Below are 17,906 nucleotides of genomic sequence, written 5' to 3'. Positions count from 1 at the left end.
AGATTGGGTTATCAAACCAGCCGACAAGGGAGGTGCCGTGGTAGTCTGGCGCATCGATCTCTACAAAGCTGAGGCCACGCGCCAACTCTCGGACACCTCCTCCTACTTACACCTGGACCATGACCCCACTGACGAGAACCAGGCCACGATCTCCAGCACCATCACCGACTTCATCAACTTCCACGCCCTGCCCGACCGAGCCTCCAACCTCATCGTTCCCCAGCCCCGCACGGCCCGTTTTTACCTTCTCCCCAAAATCCACAAACCTGACTGTCCCGGTAGACCCATTGTCTCTGCCTGTTCGTGCCCCACCGAACTCATCCCCACATACCTTGACTCCATACTATCCCCCTTGGTCAAATCCCTTCCCACCTATGTTCAAGACTCCTCAAACACTCTCCGCCGCCTCCGCGCATTCCATTCTCTAGGCCCTCACCTCCTCATCTTCACCATGGACGTCCAGTCACTCTACACCTCCATCCCCCACCAGGATGGCCTCAAACCCCTCCGGTTCTTCCTCGACCAGAGGAGCAACCTATACCAAGCCACTGACACTCTCCTCCGCCTAGCGGAGCTGGTCCTTACCTTCAATAACTTCACGTTTGACTCCTCCCATTTCCTCCAAACACAAGGCGTAGCTATGGGCATACGCATGGGCCCCAGCTATGCCTGCCTCTTTGTCGGGTACGTCGAACAATCCTTGTTCAATACGTACCAGGTCCCCATCCCCGACCTCTACCTCCGTTACATCGACGACTGCTTTGGTGCCACCTCCTGCACCCACACACAACTGACTGACTTCATCCACTTCACCACCAACTTCCATCCGGCACTCAAATACACCAGGACTATTTCCGACACTTCCCTACCATTCCTTGACCTCACTCTCCCCATCGCAGGTGATAGACTTCTGACCGACATCCACTACAAACCCACTGACTCCCATGGCTATCTGGACTACACTTCTTCCCACCCTGCCTCCTGTAAGGACTCCATCCCCCACTCCCAATTCCTCCACCTATGCCGCATCTGCTCCCAGGATGAGGCGTTCCACACCAGGGCATTTGAAATGTCCTCATTCTTCAGGGAACGGGGATTCCCCTCCTCCACCATAGATGAAGCTCGCACCAGGGTCTCTTCCATACCCCGCAACACTGCTCTCTCGCCCCATCCCCGCACTCGCAACAAGGGCAGAGTCCTTACCATTCCACCCACCAGCCGTCACATACAACAAATAATCCTACGTCATTTTCGCCACCTCCAACGTGACCCCACCACTCGTCACATCTTCCCATCTCCCCCAATGTCTGCCTTCCTCAAAGACCGCTCCCTCCGCAACTCCCTTGTCAATTCTTCCCTTCCCGTACCACCCCCTCCCTGGACACTTTCCGTTGCAACCGCAAGAAATGCAACACCTGGCCCTTTACCTCCCCCCTCAAATCCATTCAAGGACCCAAGCAGTCGTTCCAGGTGCGTCAGAGGTTCACGTGTATCTCCTCCAACCTCTTCTACTGCATCCGCTGCTCTAGATGTCAGCTGATCTACATCGGAGAGACTACGCGGAGGTTGGGCGATCGTTTCGCTGAACACCTCCGCTCGGTCTGCAAGAACCTACCTGACCTCCCGGTGGCTCAGCACTTCAATTCCCCCTCCCATTCCCAATCCAACCTCTCTGTCCTGGGTCTCCTCCATTGCCAGAGTGAGCAACACCAGAAATTGGAGGAACAGCACCTCATATTCCGATTGGGGAGCCTGCATCCGCGGACATGAACATTGAATTCTCCCAATTTTGTTAACCCTTGCTATCTCCTCCCCTTCCTTAGCCCTCGAGCTGTCTCCTCCCATCCCCCAGCTCTCGGGCTCCTCCTCCTCCTTTATCCTTCCTTCTCCCTGCCACCCCCTATCAGTCTGAAGAAGGGTTTCGGCCCGAAGCGTTACCTATTTCCTTCGCTCCATAGATGCTGCTGCTCCCGCTGAGTTTCTCCAGCATTTTTGTGTACCTTCGATTTTCCAGTATCTGCAGTTCCTTCTTGAACACTGTTAATAATTTAGTTTAGTTTAGAGATACAGCGCGGAAACAGGCCCACCGAGTCCACACTGACCAACGATCCCTGCACATTATCACAATTAACAGGTTGAAGGCCAAGAGCAAAGTCAGTAACACCGCCATCATGGAGCTTCTGCAAGCGGACGACTGCGCATTGCAGCACACTCTGCAGAAAACCTCCAGGGCATCCTGAATGTCTTTGCCAAGGCATATAGTCCCATGGGCCTAGACCCAGGTCCCACATCAACCTACACCCAACCAGTGAAGATTGATGTGGACGACACCACGCTTGGAGTGGACGACACCACTCTTGAAAACGTTGACCACTTCCCCTACCTTGGCAGCATTCTTTCCTCAAAAGCTGACATCGGCTCTGAGGTCAACCATCGCCTGAGTTGTGCCATCGGGGCCTATGCCAGACTCAGGAGAAGAGTCTTTGAAGACCGAGACCTAAAGGCTCAAACAAAACTGCTGGTCTACAGAGCCATTGTCCTGCTGCACCCGCTGAGTTTTTCTCCAGCATTTTTGTGTACCTTAAATTATTAACAGTGTTGGATGCAACTGCAGATGCCGGTTTAAACCGAAGATTGACACGAAATGCTGGAGTAACTCAGCGGGAGAGGCAGCATCTCTGGCGAGAAGGAATGGGTGACGTTTCGGGTCATGAAAAGCCACGAAAATTCAAGACCTGAAAAGCCACGAAAATTCAAGATGTTAAAAGCCGCAAAAATTCAAGACGTAAAAGGCAACGGCAATTAAAAACATTAAAAGTCACGAAAATTCATGACGTGAAAAGCCACGAAAATTCAAAACGTGAAAAGCCACGAAAATTCAAGACGTGAAAAGCCACGAAAATTCAAGACATAAAAAGACACGAATATTCAATATGTGAAAATCAGCGAAAATTCAAGACGTGAAAATAACCCCACAAAATCCAAGGACTTCCGGTGGCGCTATGGAGTAGGAGAGACTCGCGCCAACTAGCTCCGTGAAAAAAACGAAAAAACGGGAGGAAAAGACAGATCCTACCTGCAGAAACCGGGACCGATTGTTTTGTACTAAGCCCGTGACGTCATCAGGCGCGCGACACCGGCAGTATGTCGACTCAACATACTCCCCCCCACAAGGCAGAAAACGGCAAGTCTAAAGAGGTAGGCCCAACTGGAGCCTCGGCCTCAGGTTTAACAACATCCCGAGAAGACATCTCAAAGAAGAAGTATAAGACTGAGATGCAAGAATTAAAAGAAGAATTAAAAACATTCCTTAAGGAGGAACTTAAAAATCTCAGACAGAACTTTCAAGAGGTTAAAAAGGAGCTAACATCTTTAAAAAAAGAAATGCAAGAACAAATTAAAGAAGAGGTCACAGAGATTGTACACGAAGTCCTTGAGGACTGGAAATTAGAAATTGAAAGAAATATGACTCAAAACGCTGAAGAAGTAAATGGAAAACTGAATAAGATGGAATCCAGATTTGAGTCTAAACTTGAACCTATTCTCCTGACATTAGACCAACACTACAAGATTGTAAAAGAACTTGAGGAACTTGCTGAGGCAAGCACCGCAACTACAAAACAACTCATCACTGAGAACCAACGCCTATCAAAGTTATTGTATCAAATAACTGAAAAATGTACAGACTTGGAGGGACGACAGAGACGTCAGAACTTAAGAATCATGGGTATCCAGGAAGGCAGAGAGGGGACTCGTGACCCCCGTGAATTTGCTGCAGAAGTACTGAAAACAATTTTGAACCTGGATCAGGCGCCATTACTTGCCCGAGCGCACAGAGTGGGTCGCCCAAAGGTGGGCGACCGACCAAGAATAATGATAGTAAAGGTCCAATATGACCATGTATTGGATGACATGATGAGGAAAATTGGCAAAAGCAGAAATCTTGTATATGAAGGAGACAAGATTAGCGTATTCAGAGATTACCCCGTGGAAGTTGCTAAGAAAAGAGCGTTGTTCACAGAAACAAGAAGAATACTGAAGAACATAAAGAATCTGAGATATGGACTGTTATACCCCGCAACACTGAGAGTCAGTTACGAGAAGAAGGAATACTTCTTCAACAAGCACACGGAAGCATTTGAATTTGCCAAGAAAGTCGAAGACAAGATCAAAGATTGAAAAATATTCAACTCTTAACACCTACTCGGACACTGCTATCTCGCAGAGAAGATATGGAACTCTAAACTTTAAACTATTATATTTAAGAGTTGCCTAAAATTCGCAATAAGAACTGGGTATATTTCCTGCAACGGATATATAATACTAACATTCTAGTACTAACCTCTAACCTCTAACAACTATTAATAATCAAGAATATTAACTAACACTAACTAATGATAACAAGATTATTTAGATTATTTAAGAATTAATTAAAAGTATGAAATATAAGTAAAGTATGATTCGGGTATTTTATAATGAGAAATGTTTGATGGCCCTCTCTCTGATGTTTTCGTTTTTGATTATTCTTAGATAAATGTTTATATTATACAAAACTAATATTTCAATTTGAGACTACTAATTATACCATTAATGGAATATAATCAATATTTCTTTCCCCCCCACAAATTGTATGCATCGAATTGGAAACTTTCCTTTCAAGGAAAGCACGGAGCTAGTATTTTTATAAACCAAAAGCTACGGAAGTCCATAGATGCTTAGCCACATTAGGGTGGCTATCACTAACTGCACTAATTGTAGTTGTAGTTGCTTTTCTTTTTTACTTTCCACACTTTACTAACCATATTAGCTATCACCTTTTTTTATCTTATATCACATTATATTTTGTATTTGGAATGGAATTGCATATTTTATTTAAGGAGATACGTTCGGATGGAAAACAGACGTGACCTAAAATTCATCTACCTGAAGTTCAAGTATAAGGTAGGGTTGAGTGTGCTGAATCATCTGCTCTACCACTTAATCACAAGATGCAAGACATGAATATAAAAATTGGGGGTGAGGGAATTAAATTCTGTAGTTGGAATGTTAAGGGAATTAATGAACCTATCAAGAGAGGCAAAGTGTTAGCACATTTAAAATCATTGAAAACAGATATAATATTTCTCCAGGAGACACATCTTAAAAAGGAAGCACAACATAGACTGAAAGCAAAATGGATTGCTAAAGCGTACCATTCTTCATTCTCACATAAATCAAGAGGTGTTGCAATACTAATTCGTAAAGGTATACCCTTTAAACATATATCAACGATAGAAGACATTGAAGGCAGATATATTATAATAATAGGGGAGTTATACTTAAAAAAGGTGACTCTCCTCAATGTGTATGGACCAAATTTTGATAGCCCTCTGTTTTTTAAGAGAATTCTTAACAATATCCCGGAAGGTACACAACAAAACTTAATAATCGGTGGAGATTTAAACTGTACATTGGATGCTTGTTTGGATAGATCATCAACTCAAAGAAAACTAAAATCTCGATCAAGTGAATTTTTAAATTCATACATTAATACCACAAATATTAAGGACGTTTGGAGAATTGAAAATCCATCGGGCCGAGAATATTCATTTTACTCACCAGTACATAAAACTTACTCAAGGATAGACTATTTTTTAGTAGATTCAAAACTTATCCCATTCACCTATAACTCACAATATCATAACATCATAATCTCAGACCACGCCCCATTAACATTTATGATCAAAGTAAACGGAATGGCAGAGACACAGTCACAATGGAGATTTAATCCCCAAATCTTAAAAGATAAGTCATGTAATGAATATCTAGTAAAACAGATTAAAATGTTTTTTGAGGCTAACGATAGCCCTGAAATCTCTGCCTCCCTTCTTTGGGAGACATTTAAAGCATTTGTACGAGGAGCATTAATTTCTTCCCAATCATTTTTTAATAAAGAGAATAGGGCCAACCAACAGAAACTGGAAATGGAAATAAAGCAATTAGACACAGAAAATGCAGCAGCACCATCCACGATAAAACACAATAAAATTGCAGTATTGAAATATAAATTAAACAAGATTTATTCAGACCAAGTTATAAAACTTAATCAACATACAAAACAATTAAATTTTGAATTTGGTGACAAACCACAAAAACTATTAGCGCGTCAACTTCGCAAATTGGACGGGGAAAAAACAATATACAAAATTAGAACAGATAAGGGAGAAACATTAACACTGCCTAAAGATATTAATGATAGATTTCTACAATACTACCAAAAATTGTATTCATCTAAAATAACAGAACAATCAACGGGAATGGAAACATTTTTACAGAATTGTAAGTTTGCGGGTCTAGATCAGAAAGAGAGAGAATTGCTAGGGGCTGAAATTACGATAAAAGACATTGAAGAATCAATAAAGTCCTTAAAAAACGGAAAGGCGGCAGGACCCGATGGTCTAAATTCGGAATTTTATTAAAAATTTTATGATTTGCTTTCCCCACGCCTACAGACAATGTACAAATACGCGTATACTTAACAGAAACTCCCAGAAACTCTAAATGAATCAACAATCATACTTATACCAAAAACGGACAAGGATCTTGAAGACCCAGGTTCATACAGAGCTATAGCCCTTTTAAATACTGATCAGAAAATATTAACTAAGATTCTATCTAATAGATTGAGCTTAGTGATCAGTAAATTAATACATCCTGACCAAACAGGGTTTATCCCCAAACGGTATTCATTTTTTAATCTGAGAAGATTATTTAATATTATATACTCCAATAGAATCCCTAACGCAGAGCTAGCAATTATCTCGTTAGATGCTGAAAAAGCATTTGACCAGGTAGAATGGCCATATTTATTTTCGGTGATGGAAAAATTTCAACTAGGAGAGAAGTACTGTACATGGGTTAAATTGTTATATTCTAACCCAACAGCTAGAATATTAACAAACAAAATGTTATCAACTAAATTTAATCTCTCTAGAGGCTGTAGACAAGGATGCTCACTCTCCCCACTATTATTTGCTCTTGCAATCGAACCCTTAGCAGAAATCGTTAGAAACCATCCAGGAATATTTGGATACAATACTAGAGACACAAGGAATAAAATCTCCTTATATGCAGATGATATACTAATATATATTACAAAATTAGAAACTAGTATTCTAAACCTATTAAATCTAATAACTCAATTTGGTCAGTTTTCGGGATATAGAATCAATTGGAATAAAAGCGAAATCATGCCAATAACAAAATTCAATTTACATACAATACAACAATCCCCTTTTAAAATAGTTAAAGATAAATTTAAATACTTAGGAATCTATGTAACTAAGACATATACCTCTTTATTTAAACTAAATTTCCCACCCTTACTGAATAAACTACATAAGAATATTCAATACTGGAAAACACTCCCCATTTCAATGCTTGGGAGAATTAATGCTATAAAAATGATTTTTTTTACCGCAACTGCTGTACCTACTTCAATTAATTCCGATATATATCCCAAAAACTTTTTTCAAAAAAGTCGACTCCATTGTTACAAGTTTTGTCTGGGATTATAAGAATCATAGAATAAGTAAAAAACATTTATGTAAATCAAAGATAAATGGAGGTCTGGCTTTGCCAAATTTCTTATTTTATTTTTGGGCAGTCCATATTAAAAACATGAATATTTGGCTGGAAGAGATGGACCAACAACCAGATTGGCTAATGATGGAAAAGGAAGACTGTCTACCTTTTGAAATTGGACCGATCATATTTGCCCCCACAAAACTGCACAAAAAAACCTATAAAGAAAACCCCATAATACATAGTGGAATACGAATTTGGAAACAAATAAAAAAAGATTTAAAATTGAATAATATACCACTCTGCCTTCCCATTGTAAATAATCCTTTATTCAAATCATCCTTTATGGACAAAGGTTTCACACAATGGAAAAATCATGGAATCAAAAATATAGGACATCTTTATGGGAAAGGTACTTTTCTTTCATTCCAAGAGTTACAACTGAATTATGGACTGCACTCAAATAATTTCTTCAGATATCTACAAATTAGAGATTATGTTAAATCTAATACACAAGTTTACAGGAATAGGGAATCAGAAATTCTTGATGAATGTCTGAACAAGCATCCTAATACTGAAAAACTAATAGCTTATATTTATAACACCTTACTAAATAACGAGGTACCACCGACCGAACCATATAGATACAAATGGGAAAATGAAATAGGTCATCCTATCACGAAAGATATGTGGGACGAAAGTTTGCAACAAATACATCAATGTTCATTAAATGCCAGACATACTTTAATACAATTCAAGGTCTTACATAGACTACACTTCTCTAAAATAAAACTAAATAGAATCTTCCCACAAATCTCTCCTATTTGTGATAAATGTATACATTTAGAGGCTAATTTAACACATACATTTGCAAACTGTATAAAACTTAAACATTTCTGGACAGATATTTTTGAAATAACTTCAGAAGTTATTAATACAAAACTGGACCCAGACACAAAATTAATAATACTTGGAATATCAGAACAAAGCTTAACACTCACAACAAACCAAAGAAACTTCCTCAATTACAGTATAATAACCGGAAAAAATTAATATTAAAATTTTGGAAAGGCCCTACAACCCCCACAATTAAAATGTGGATTACGGAAATGTCGGAGACCCTATACTTAGAAAGAATTAGACTTGTCTTAATGGACAAACAAGATCTTTTCCATAAAATTTGGGCTCCATTCATTAACTATCTGAAGGGATAGATTGGCACAGCACGAGGACCCAGCTGAAACTTGAACTCAGGAACAGATGAAAAACTATACTCTATACTTTATAACCTACGAACCTATCTCCATTGATGTATTACAGGTAACCCATTCCACCTCCCTTGTTTTTCTGTTGTGTTGTTTCTTGTTTTTTTTTTTTTTTTTTTTTTTTTTTGCTTTCTTTTTTATTTGTAACTTTCTACCCTCTCTTTTTCTCGCTTTCTATAAAAAATAAAAATACTAGAAGCAGAAGTAATTGATAATGGAAAATTTTAATAATGTATGACTGATGTATATGAAAAGTTTTTTTTTACTATAATATGTAACTACATTTTATAATATGTCTACTTCTAATAAATAAATAAATAAATAAATAAAAAATCCAAGACTTGAAAAGCCACGAAATTTCAAGATTGAAAATCAATGACAATTCAAGACGTGAAAAGCCACGAAGATTTAAGACGTTGAATGCCACAAAAATGCAATGAAAATTCAAGACCTGTAAAGCCACGAAAAATCAAGACATAAAAAGCCACGAAAATTCAAGACACGAAAAGCGACGAAAATTCAAGGCGTGAAAAGCTACTAAAATTGAAGGCGTGAAAAGCCATGAAAATTCAAGGCGTGAAAAGCCACGAAAATACAAGAAGTGAAAAGCCACGAAAATTCGACATGAAAAGCCACGAACATTCAAGACATTAAAACCACGAAAATTCAAGACCTGACAAGCCATGTAAATTCAAGACTTCAAGCTGGTGTGACTTTGGTGGGGGAGGGATGGAGAGAGAGCGAGCGCAGGTGTACTTGAAGTTAAAGAAAGCAATATTCATACTTGACCAAGAAGGAATGGGTGACGTTTCAGGTCAAGATCCTTCTTCATTGACAGAATTGATGTGCAGTGGGATATTAGGGTCCAGCTTCTCATCTCACTGAAGGAGGCAGTATGAGTAGATAGGGTGCGTGGCGTTGAAAGAGAGCTGGGTTCGGCAGTGACCACTCCGACATTCACAATAACACGGTGAACTCAAGTGCTTTATTTTACTTACAGCGGCAAAAATGTCCAGGATGCGCTGTCCCTCCATCAGAGCGCATGTGTGAAGATGCTGCCGATCTGTGGCTGAGTGAGTTTGCTGATGACACCAAGATTCGAGGAGTTGCAGACAGTGAGGAAGATGTCGGAAGATATGGTGGGATGAAGATCAGATGCGGAAATGGGCGGAGAAATGGCAGGTTGATAAAAATGCTGGAGAAACTCAGCGGGTGTGGCAGCATCTCTGGAGTGAAGGAAATAGGCAATGTTTCGGGCTGAAAGCCTTCTTCAGACTGATGAAGGGTGGGGGGGGGGGGAGCGGGAAGAAGAAAGGAAGAGGAGGAATCAGAGGGCTGAGGGAGAGCTGAGAAGGGGAGGAGACAGTAAGGGCCACCTGAAATTGGAGAAGTCAATGTTTATGCCGCTGGGGTGCAAACTGCCCAAGCAAAATATGAGGTGCTGCTCCTCCAATTTCCGGTGGTCCTCATTCTGGCCATGGAGGAAACCCAGGACAGAAAGGTCGGATTCGGAATGGGAGGAGGAGTTGTGGTGATCACAGGCTTCTTTCTGCAGTTCACATTTGCCTTAAGCAGTGCTGACAGTGCAAATTTCTCCCTGGCGGCTCAACTTTGATCTTGAAGAAGTGATGATAACAGAATATCCTGGCGGCCAGTCTTTGCCAGTGTGTGTGTGCGTATCTTTGAACTTGTCAGCATCCTGGAATACCAAACATTGTACCTGATACATTTTGGTGCATAATGTGTAATCATCAGATATTAATTCCAAAACAGATTTTAAAATATCAATTGGTTATTTAATACAAGACAATTCCAGGTTAAAGTGTCAACAACTTAAAATAAAGAGTAACTTCTTCAGGATAGAAATTAGATATTTCTTCACTCAGAATATTTTTCAAGGGTTGAAAAAAATGCTGCTAATTGCATTCGAGAAAGATCAACATATAATTGATACTAAGAAGTAATAAACCATATCACAGTAAGAGAGGAAACTGCATTTAAAGTGCAGGTCAGGCATGATCTGCCTAAAAGGTCCAGACCCAAAATGGTGCCTGTCAAGATTCAAGATTGCAGCTTCCAACCAACAAACATCAGTGTCTACATTTGAGGCAAAGAAGACAGTGACTATCATGGGCTTCCCCCACACTGAAGTCAGGAGCCGGCGAGCAGCACCCAGTGGCTACTGCAAAACCACAAATGGAAAAAAATAATACATTGATCAAAGAAGGGGAAGTACTGACACTTTTGAGAAATATAAAAGTGGATAAGTCTCCAGGTCCGGACAGGATATTCCCTAGGACATTGAGGGAAGTTAGTGTAGAAATAGCAGGGGCTATGGCAGAAATATTTCAAATGTCATTAGAAACGGGAATAGTGCCGGAGGATTGGCGTACTGCGCATGTTGTTCCATTGTTTAAAAAGGGGTCTAAGAGTAAACCTAGCAATTATAGACCTATTAGTTTGACGTCAGTGGTGGGCAAATTAATGGAAAGAATACTTAGAGATAATATATATAAGCATCTGGATAAACAGGGTCTGATTAGGAACAGTCAACATGGATTTGTGCCTGGAAGGTCATGTTTAACTAATCTTCTTGAATTTTTTGAAGATGTTACTCGGGAAATTGATGAGGGTAAAGCAGTGGATGTTGTGTATATGGACTTCAGTAAGGCCTTTGACAAGGTTCCTCATGGAAGGTTGGTTAAGAAGGTTCAATGGTTGGGTATTAATGGTGGAGTAGCAAGATGGATTCAACAGTGGCTGAATGGGAGATGCCAGAGAGTAATGGTGGATGGTTGTTTGTCAGGTTGGAGGCCAGTGACGAGTGGGGTGCCACAGGGATCTGTGTTGGGTCCACTGTTGTTTGTCATGTACATCAATGATCTGGACGATGGTGTGGTAAATTGGATTAGTAAGTATGCAGATGATACTAAGATAGGTGGGGTTGCGGGTAATGAAGAAGAGTTTCAAAGTCTACAGAGAGATTTATGCCAGTTGGAAGAGTGGGCTGAAAGATGGCAGATGGAGTTTAATGCTGATAAGTGTGAGGTGCTACATCTTGGCAGGACAAATCAAAATAGGACGTACATGGTAAATGGTAGGGAATTGAAGAATGTAGGTGAACAGAGGGATCTGGGAATAACTGTGCACAGTTCCATGAAAGTGGAATCTCATGTAGATAGGGTGGTAAAGAAAGCTTTTGGTGTGCTGGCCTTTATAAATCAGAGCATTGAGTATAGAAGTTGGGATGTAATGTTAAAATTGTACAAGGCATTGGTGAGGCCAATTCTGGAGTATGGTGTACAATTTTGGTCGCCTAATTATAGGAAGGATGTCAACAAAATAGAGAGAGTACAGAGGAGATTTACTAGAATGTTGCCTGGGTTTCAGCAACTAAGTTACAGAGAAAGGTTGAACAAGTTAGGGCTTTATTCTTTGGAGCGCAGAAGGTTAAGGGGGGACTTGATAGAGGTTTTTAAAATGATGAGAGGGATAGACAGAGTTGACGTGGAAAAGCTTTTCCCACTGAGAGTAGGGAAGATTCAAACAAGGGGACATGACTTGAGAATTAAGGGACTGAAGTTTAGGGGTAACATGAGGGGGAACTTCTTTACGCAGAGAGTGGTAGCTGTGTGGAATGAGCTTCCAGTGAAGGTGGTGGAGGCAGGTTCGTTTTTATCATTTAAAAATAAATTGGATAGTTATATGGATGGGAAAGGAATGGAGGGTTATGGTCTGAGCGCAGGTATATGGGACTAGGGGAGACTATGTGTTCGGCACGGACTAGAGGGGTCGAGATGGCCTGTTTCCGTGCTGTAATTGTTATATGGTTATATGGTTATATGGTTATTGTTGGAGATAATCAGCAAGCCAGGCAGCACCTGTGGAGGGAGAAACTGGGTGAATGTTTGAGGCTAATATTTCTCTCCCCCCCCCCCCCCATCTCCCACATAAAAAAAGACTAAAAGACCTCCAAAAAAGACACCTTTTGACAGACTAAAAATAACAAAAAGGGTGAAAGGGTGGACAGCTGCTGGCGAGGCTGCCACACTCGATGGCGCCACCACTCAGGCACCATGGGATTACTTTGACAATATATCTGAGGATATTTAACATTCCTGTTCTTTGATAACATAACTTCTATTGGCTTCCCCTTGAACACTCACCAGCAATGAATCCCTCGTGATCTCGTTCTCTGATATCAATTCATTGAAATGCACTGTTATTTATCTCCATAATGCACTGGAGTTTTTTGTGGTAAGACTTTTATAACACCATATCCCAAACCTGTGGCCTCGGCACCATAAAGATTGGGTGCATGGAACCACACCATTCTCCACGTTTTGCTCCATGTCACACAAGGGGCCATTTGGAAAGAACAGGAAATGCCCGCTCTGAAAGATAATGTTTAGAATTAAATGTTGCTGTATCTGTTCCTGCCCTCACTTTTATGTGCACACACACTGGTCATTGGAAAATTGGAAAGGTTCCAAGACATCAACTCCTGCCTGAGATATTAATGCCTTGTGAAGTCAAGGTGTGTCAACCCGTAAGATTTGTAATGCCACTTTTGATGAAATGAGCACACCCAGCAGATTTGTGGGGTGGGAGATTGCAACCTTCATGTGGTCCGCCCAGTTTCGACGAATGCAATCAACCTGGCGTGGAGATCTTATAGAAACATATAAAATTATAAAAGGACCGGACAAGCTAGATGCAAGAGAGATGTTCCCAATGTTGGGCGAGTCCAGAACCAGGGGCCACAGTCTTAGAATAAAGGGGAGGTCATTTAAGACCCAGAGAGTTGTGAATTTATGCAATTCCCTGCCACAGAGGGCAGTGGAGGCCAAGTCACTGGATGGGTTTAAGAGAGAGTTAGATAGAGCTCTAGGGGCTAGTGGAGTCAAGAGATATGGGGAGAAGGCAGGCACGCGTTATTGATAGGGGACGATCAGCCATGATCACAATGAATGGTGGTGCTGGCTCGAAGGGCCGAATGGCCTCCTCCATGCACCTATTTTCTATGTTTCTATGTTTCTATGAATGGAAAGAAAGATTCTAATCTATTTCACTTACCACAGAGATGGGTAAAACTGAAAGATTGTTCATTGTGATTTCTGACCTTGAAATATACACATACTCATCCATCATATTCTTCATGCTGGTCGATTTTTTTTTAAATCGGAAAAATAATTTTAAGGTTGTTTGCTGTCTTCGTCAAGTAGACATGATCAATTGAATAATAGCATGAATATTCTGAAGGAAATAGTTATAATGATAACATTGCAAATTGATGTATCCACAGATATTTTGCATGGGTTAGTTTAATGAAGTTGGCCATAACAAATTATGAGCATGTTTTATTTTTCACAGGATCAAATGTACCAAAGACAGAATTTATGACAAATTGGAGCAGAAGACATCAAACCCAAGTATGCGAATCTAGCGATTCAGATGAGGATTGGACACCTAAACTTTTGACAAAAAAATCCAAAACGTAATTTAAATTTGTTTGAAATATATAATTGTTTTTCAAATATAATTGATTCGAATCAATTTGGCCGTTAGCCTATGGAATCTGTTGCAAGAGAGATTTTATGCTTATCTTTGGAGTCGTGGGATACTTGGTAAATCTAATAATTTTTCCCAATGTGTTATTCTCGAAGTGCCGAATGGCCTCCTCCGGCACCTATTTTCTATTTTCTATTTTCTAAGTGCAAATTTACTATTCCTAATTTTTACTTTTTGGTATGCTGCTTCCATTTTAACTCAAATACATTAGATATATCCAGAATTGCCAAACTATTGAGATACAATCTGTATTTTTCCAAAGCAGCACTGATGTGGGACTCTTTTTCCGTATGTGCCGTATACCTTGTGCCGTATACCTTGCCATATGCGACGGGAGTTGTTGAAATGACTCTCGATCCTTCGCTTTTAGGCTACTCTGGCATTCCTGATGCCTCCCTTCAGGTCGAACCTGGCCACACTATACAGCTCTGTGTTGCCAGACCGAAAAGCCATATTGCAGACTTTTAAAATGAGTCTGATGCCTTTAGTCATCCATAGTTTATTGTTGGAAGATATACGGATGCGTTTAGTGTTAGTGACATTGTCCACACAGATTTTTATCTAAAAAAAGTGCAGTGGAGGTGTAGGTTTCAATCTCCTCGTCTTCAATCAAGTCCCAGTCGGTTTGGTTAAAGCTGTCCTGTAATTAGGCTGTGGGCCGAGGAGCTTTTTCGTCCAAGTTCGTGACCCTGAATTTTTAACATATTGTGTAAAAATATTATATAAATATTATATAAATCATACCTGAAACTCGTCAAGACCAAAACATGCATATTTTTTAAAAATATAAGAAAAACTCAAATTTTCCGAGTAGTAATTGCCCTAACAATGCATGTTTGACGTTGAGGTCGGACGCAAATTGACCAATTCTGCACTTTGTTTTATGGTCGCTTGGCAGCGAGGACCCTGGGATCGTGGCTGCCTCCTATTTACATCAAAACAATAGCAAGGTTTCCAAGGAATAAAGGTAATGCTCACCTTGCTGATCATTTCGTTTTTCAATAGATTTATCTTTATAAAGTTATGATGTGAACTGTTCAATAAAAATAATAAATAACAAATGTAGAGCTAGAGTTAGGATTAGGATTAGGTCAGTCAGTCAGTCAGTCAGTCAGTAGGTCAATCGATCAGTCTGTCGGTTGGGCTTGTCGGTAGGCCGATGGATGCAGTGGAGGATCGGTCGGGCCGTCGGGCCATCGTTGGGTGGTGAGAGTTGGGCCGGACCTCCGCTGGGTGGTGAAAGTTGGGCCAGGCCTCTGGTGGGTGGTGAGAGCGGTCGGTCAGGCCGGGCCTCTGGTGGCTGGTGAGATTTGGGCCGGACCTCCGTTGGGTGGTGAGAGTTCGGCCGGGCCTCCGGTGGGACGTGAGAGTTAGGGTGGACCTCCGGTGGGTGGTGAGAGCGGTCGGTCGGGCCGGGCCTCTGGTGGGTGGTGAGAGTTGGCCGGACCTCCGTTGGGTGGTGAGAGTTCTGCTGGGCCTCTGGTGGGTGGAGAAAGTTGGTGCTGCGAATGGTCGGTCGGGCTGTTGGTAGGCCGGTGTTGCAGCGAGCCTGTGGGTGGTCTGACGGAGCTGGCGCTATGGGGGTGCTGAAGGCGGCCCAGGCGGCGTGCAGGGCAGTGCTGCTCCCCACTATCATCACCATGCGCTGCGGGGCGACAAGTACAGAGCCTGCAGCCAGTCCCAAAACGGCTCCAGCTCCAGCTGTGAACAGCTCTGGAAGGGGGGCGAGTTAGGGTTAGGGTTAGGCATTTTCCTGTCAGTGGAAGATGCCTTAGCATTCCCCCAGCCTGGCACTGCCCCAGTCCCACTACAGCCTTGACCCCCACTCTGCACACTGGCAGTCAGTGGTGTTCAGTAAACGGGGGAACCTTGAGGAACTGCCCTCACCCATTAATTAGGCTGGTTCAGGTGCCAGAGCTCTGCGGCAGTCTCATTCAAAATACACTCACAATTATATTCATTATATTATTTTATATTATATAATTATGCATAACTGTATATGATTAGTCATATATATATATATATATATAAACCATATATTATTATACCATATATTATTATACTATATTATATATGTATATTTATATATACAGGTAGTATAATAATATATGGTTTAAATAGACTGCAACACGGAAATAGGCTCCCCAGGGTCTGATATGGGCATTGGACAGTAGATGGCGCTTACTTTTTCATTTTTTAATATATATTTTATTGGCAGCAATTGTACAAAAAACAGAGCTGACAGTTCTACAACTCTAGCACAGATTCAATTTTGACATTTTAGAAACTGAACATCAAGTTAAAAAGAGAAGAAAGAGAAGAGAAAGGAAAGAGAAAAATGAAAAGAAGAAGAAAAAAGAGGAGATATGTCCGTCGGCCCACCCAAGTGTCCGTTCACCCAGCCCTACGATCAATTTCGAATTTGTGTCCAACTATTTTATTGCTCAAGAAGTTCAATAAAAGGAGACCATATTTTAAAAAATTGTTCCGGTTTGTCATTCAAGATAAACCTAATTCTTTCTAGATGTAGTGTATCTGTCATTTCAGTAATCCACATCTTCACTGCCTTTTCCAGAATTTAAGTATGTGTTTTAACTGATATTAGACCGTAATCGAGAAAGTGTATTTGAGAAACTATTAGGTTGCTACATGCTTCTGATATTCCCAGTATTATCAATTTTAGGTCTGGCTCTAATGGAGTTTTCAGTATTTTGGAGGTGACGCTGAATACTTTCATCCAAAAACTTTCTGTTTTTGTACACAGTACAAAACTGTGGGTTAAGGTGGCTTCTTGAGACTGACATTTATCGCAAAGAGGGGAAACACTGGGGAAAATCTTGCTCAATTTGGTATTTGAGTAATATAGCCTGTGCAGCACTTTAAACTGTATCAGGAAGTGTCTGGTATTTAAGGTGAAATAGTGGATGTATTGTCGGCTTTTGTCCCATATTTCCTTGGATATTTGCTGACCCATCTCATCCTCCCATGAATGCTTATAAACCTCAGATGATGGGGTGTCGATGTTTTGGATGGCATTGTAAATGTGCGATATCAACTTCTCTGTATCTGCATGTCTATTCAAAGACTCATCGAGTTTGTCTGGATCTGCAGAGGAGCAGTCTTGCCTGTATGTTCTCATGTAGTCCCTAACTTGGAGGTATCTGAAAAAATTATCAGTGTTCAGATCGTATTTCTCCTGCAATTCTTGAAAGGAGGAAAGAGTCCCCTCTTACTTTTTCAATCTCATTTTCTAATTAGTTTAATTATTTAATGTGTAACTTTTGCATTGACAAGTTATGACTTCTCAGTTATATTTTATCTAAATCTGTGCAAAATTTCATGCAGTTGTGAGACATGGGTCACGAAAGTTAATTTCTACACATTTTTTATGCCAATTTTTTTATGACAATTTTTTATGCCCACAGCCTAAATTGCCCAGAAGCTCCCTCAGGCCAGACCTGAATGTTCCTAACAGCTGGTTTGACCGCATTGATGAGTGGTCTATAT

The 17,906-nt window shown here is 40.9% G+C and overlaps 1 long non-coding RNA gene across 1 annotated transcript; it reads right to left on the bottom strand.

Moving 5' to 3' along the window:
* Positions 1-2,658: 2,658 nt before the first annotated feature.
* Positions 2,659-14,343, bottom strand: LOC116991232. The gene is made up of 3 exons (XR_004416716.1): positions 14,200-14,343; positions 3,210-3,215; positions 2,659-2,676 (listed from the first exon to the last, which is right to left on the bottom strand). It is a non-coding gene; the product is annotated as an uncharacterized LOC116991232 (long non-coding RNA).
* Positions 14,344-17,906: the final 3,563 nt, after the last annotated feature.

The sequence above is a fragment of the Amblyraja radiata genome, chromosome 33, assembly GCF_010909765.2.
Source record: "Amblyraja radiata isolate CabotCenter1 chromosome 33, sAmbRad1.1.pri, whole genome shotgun sequence".
NCBI lineage: Eukaryota > Metazoa > Chordata > Chondrichthyes > Rajiformes > Rajidae > Amblyraja > Amblyraja radiata.
The sequence above is the reverse complement of the archived record's forward strand: the minus strand, read 5'-3'. Positions and strand labels throughout refer to the sequence as shown.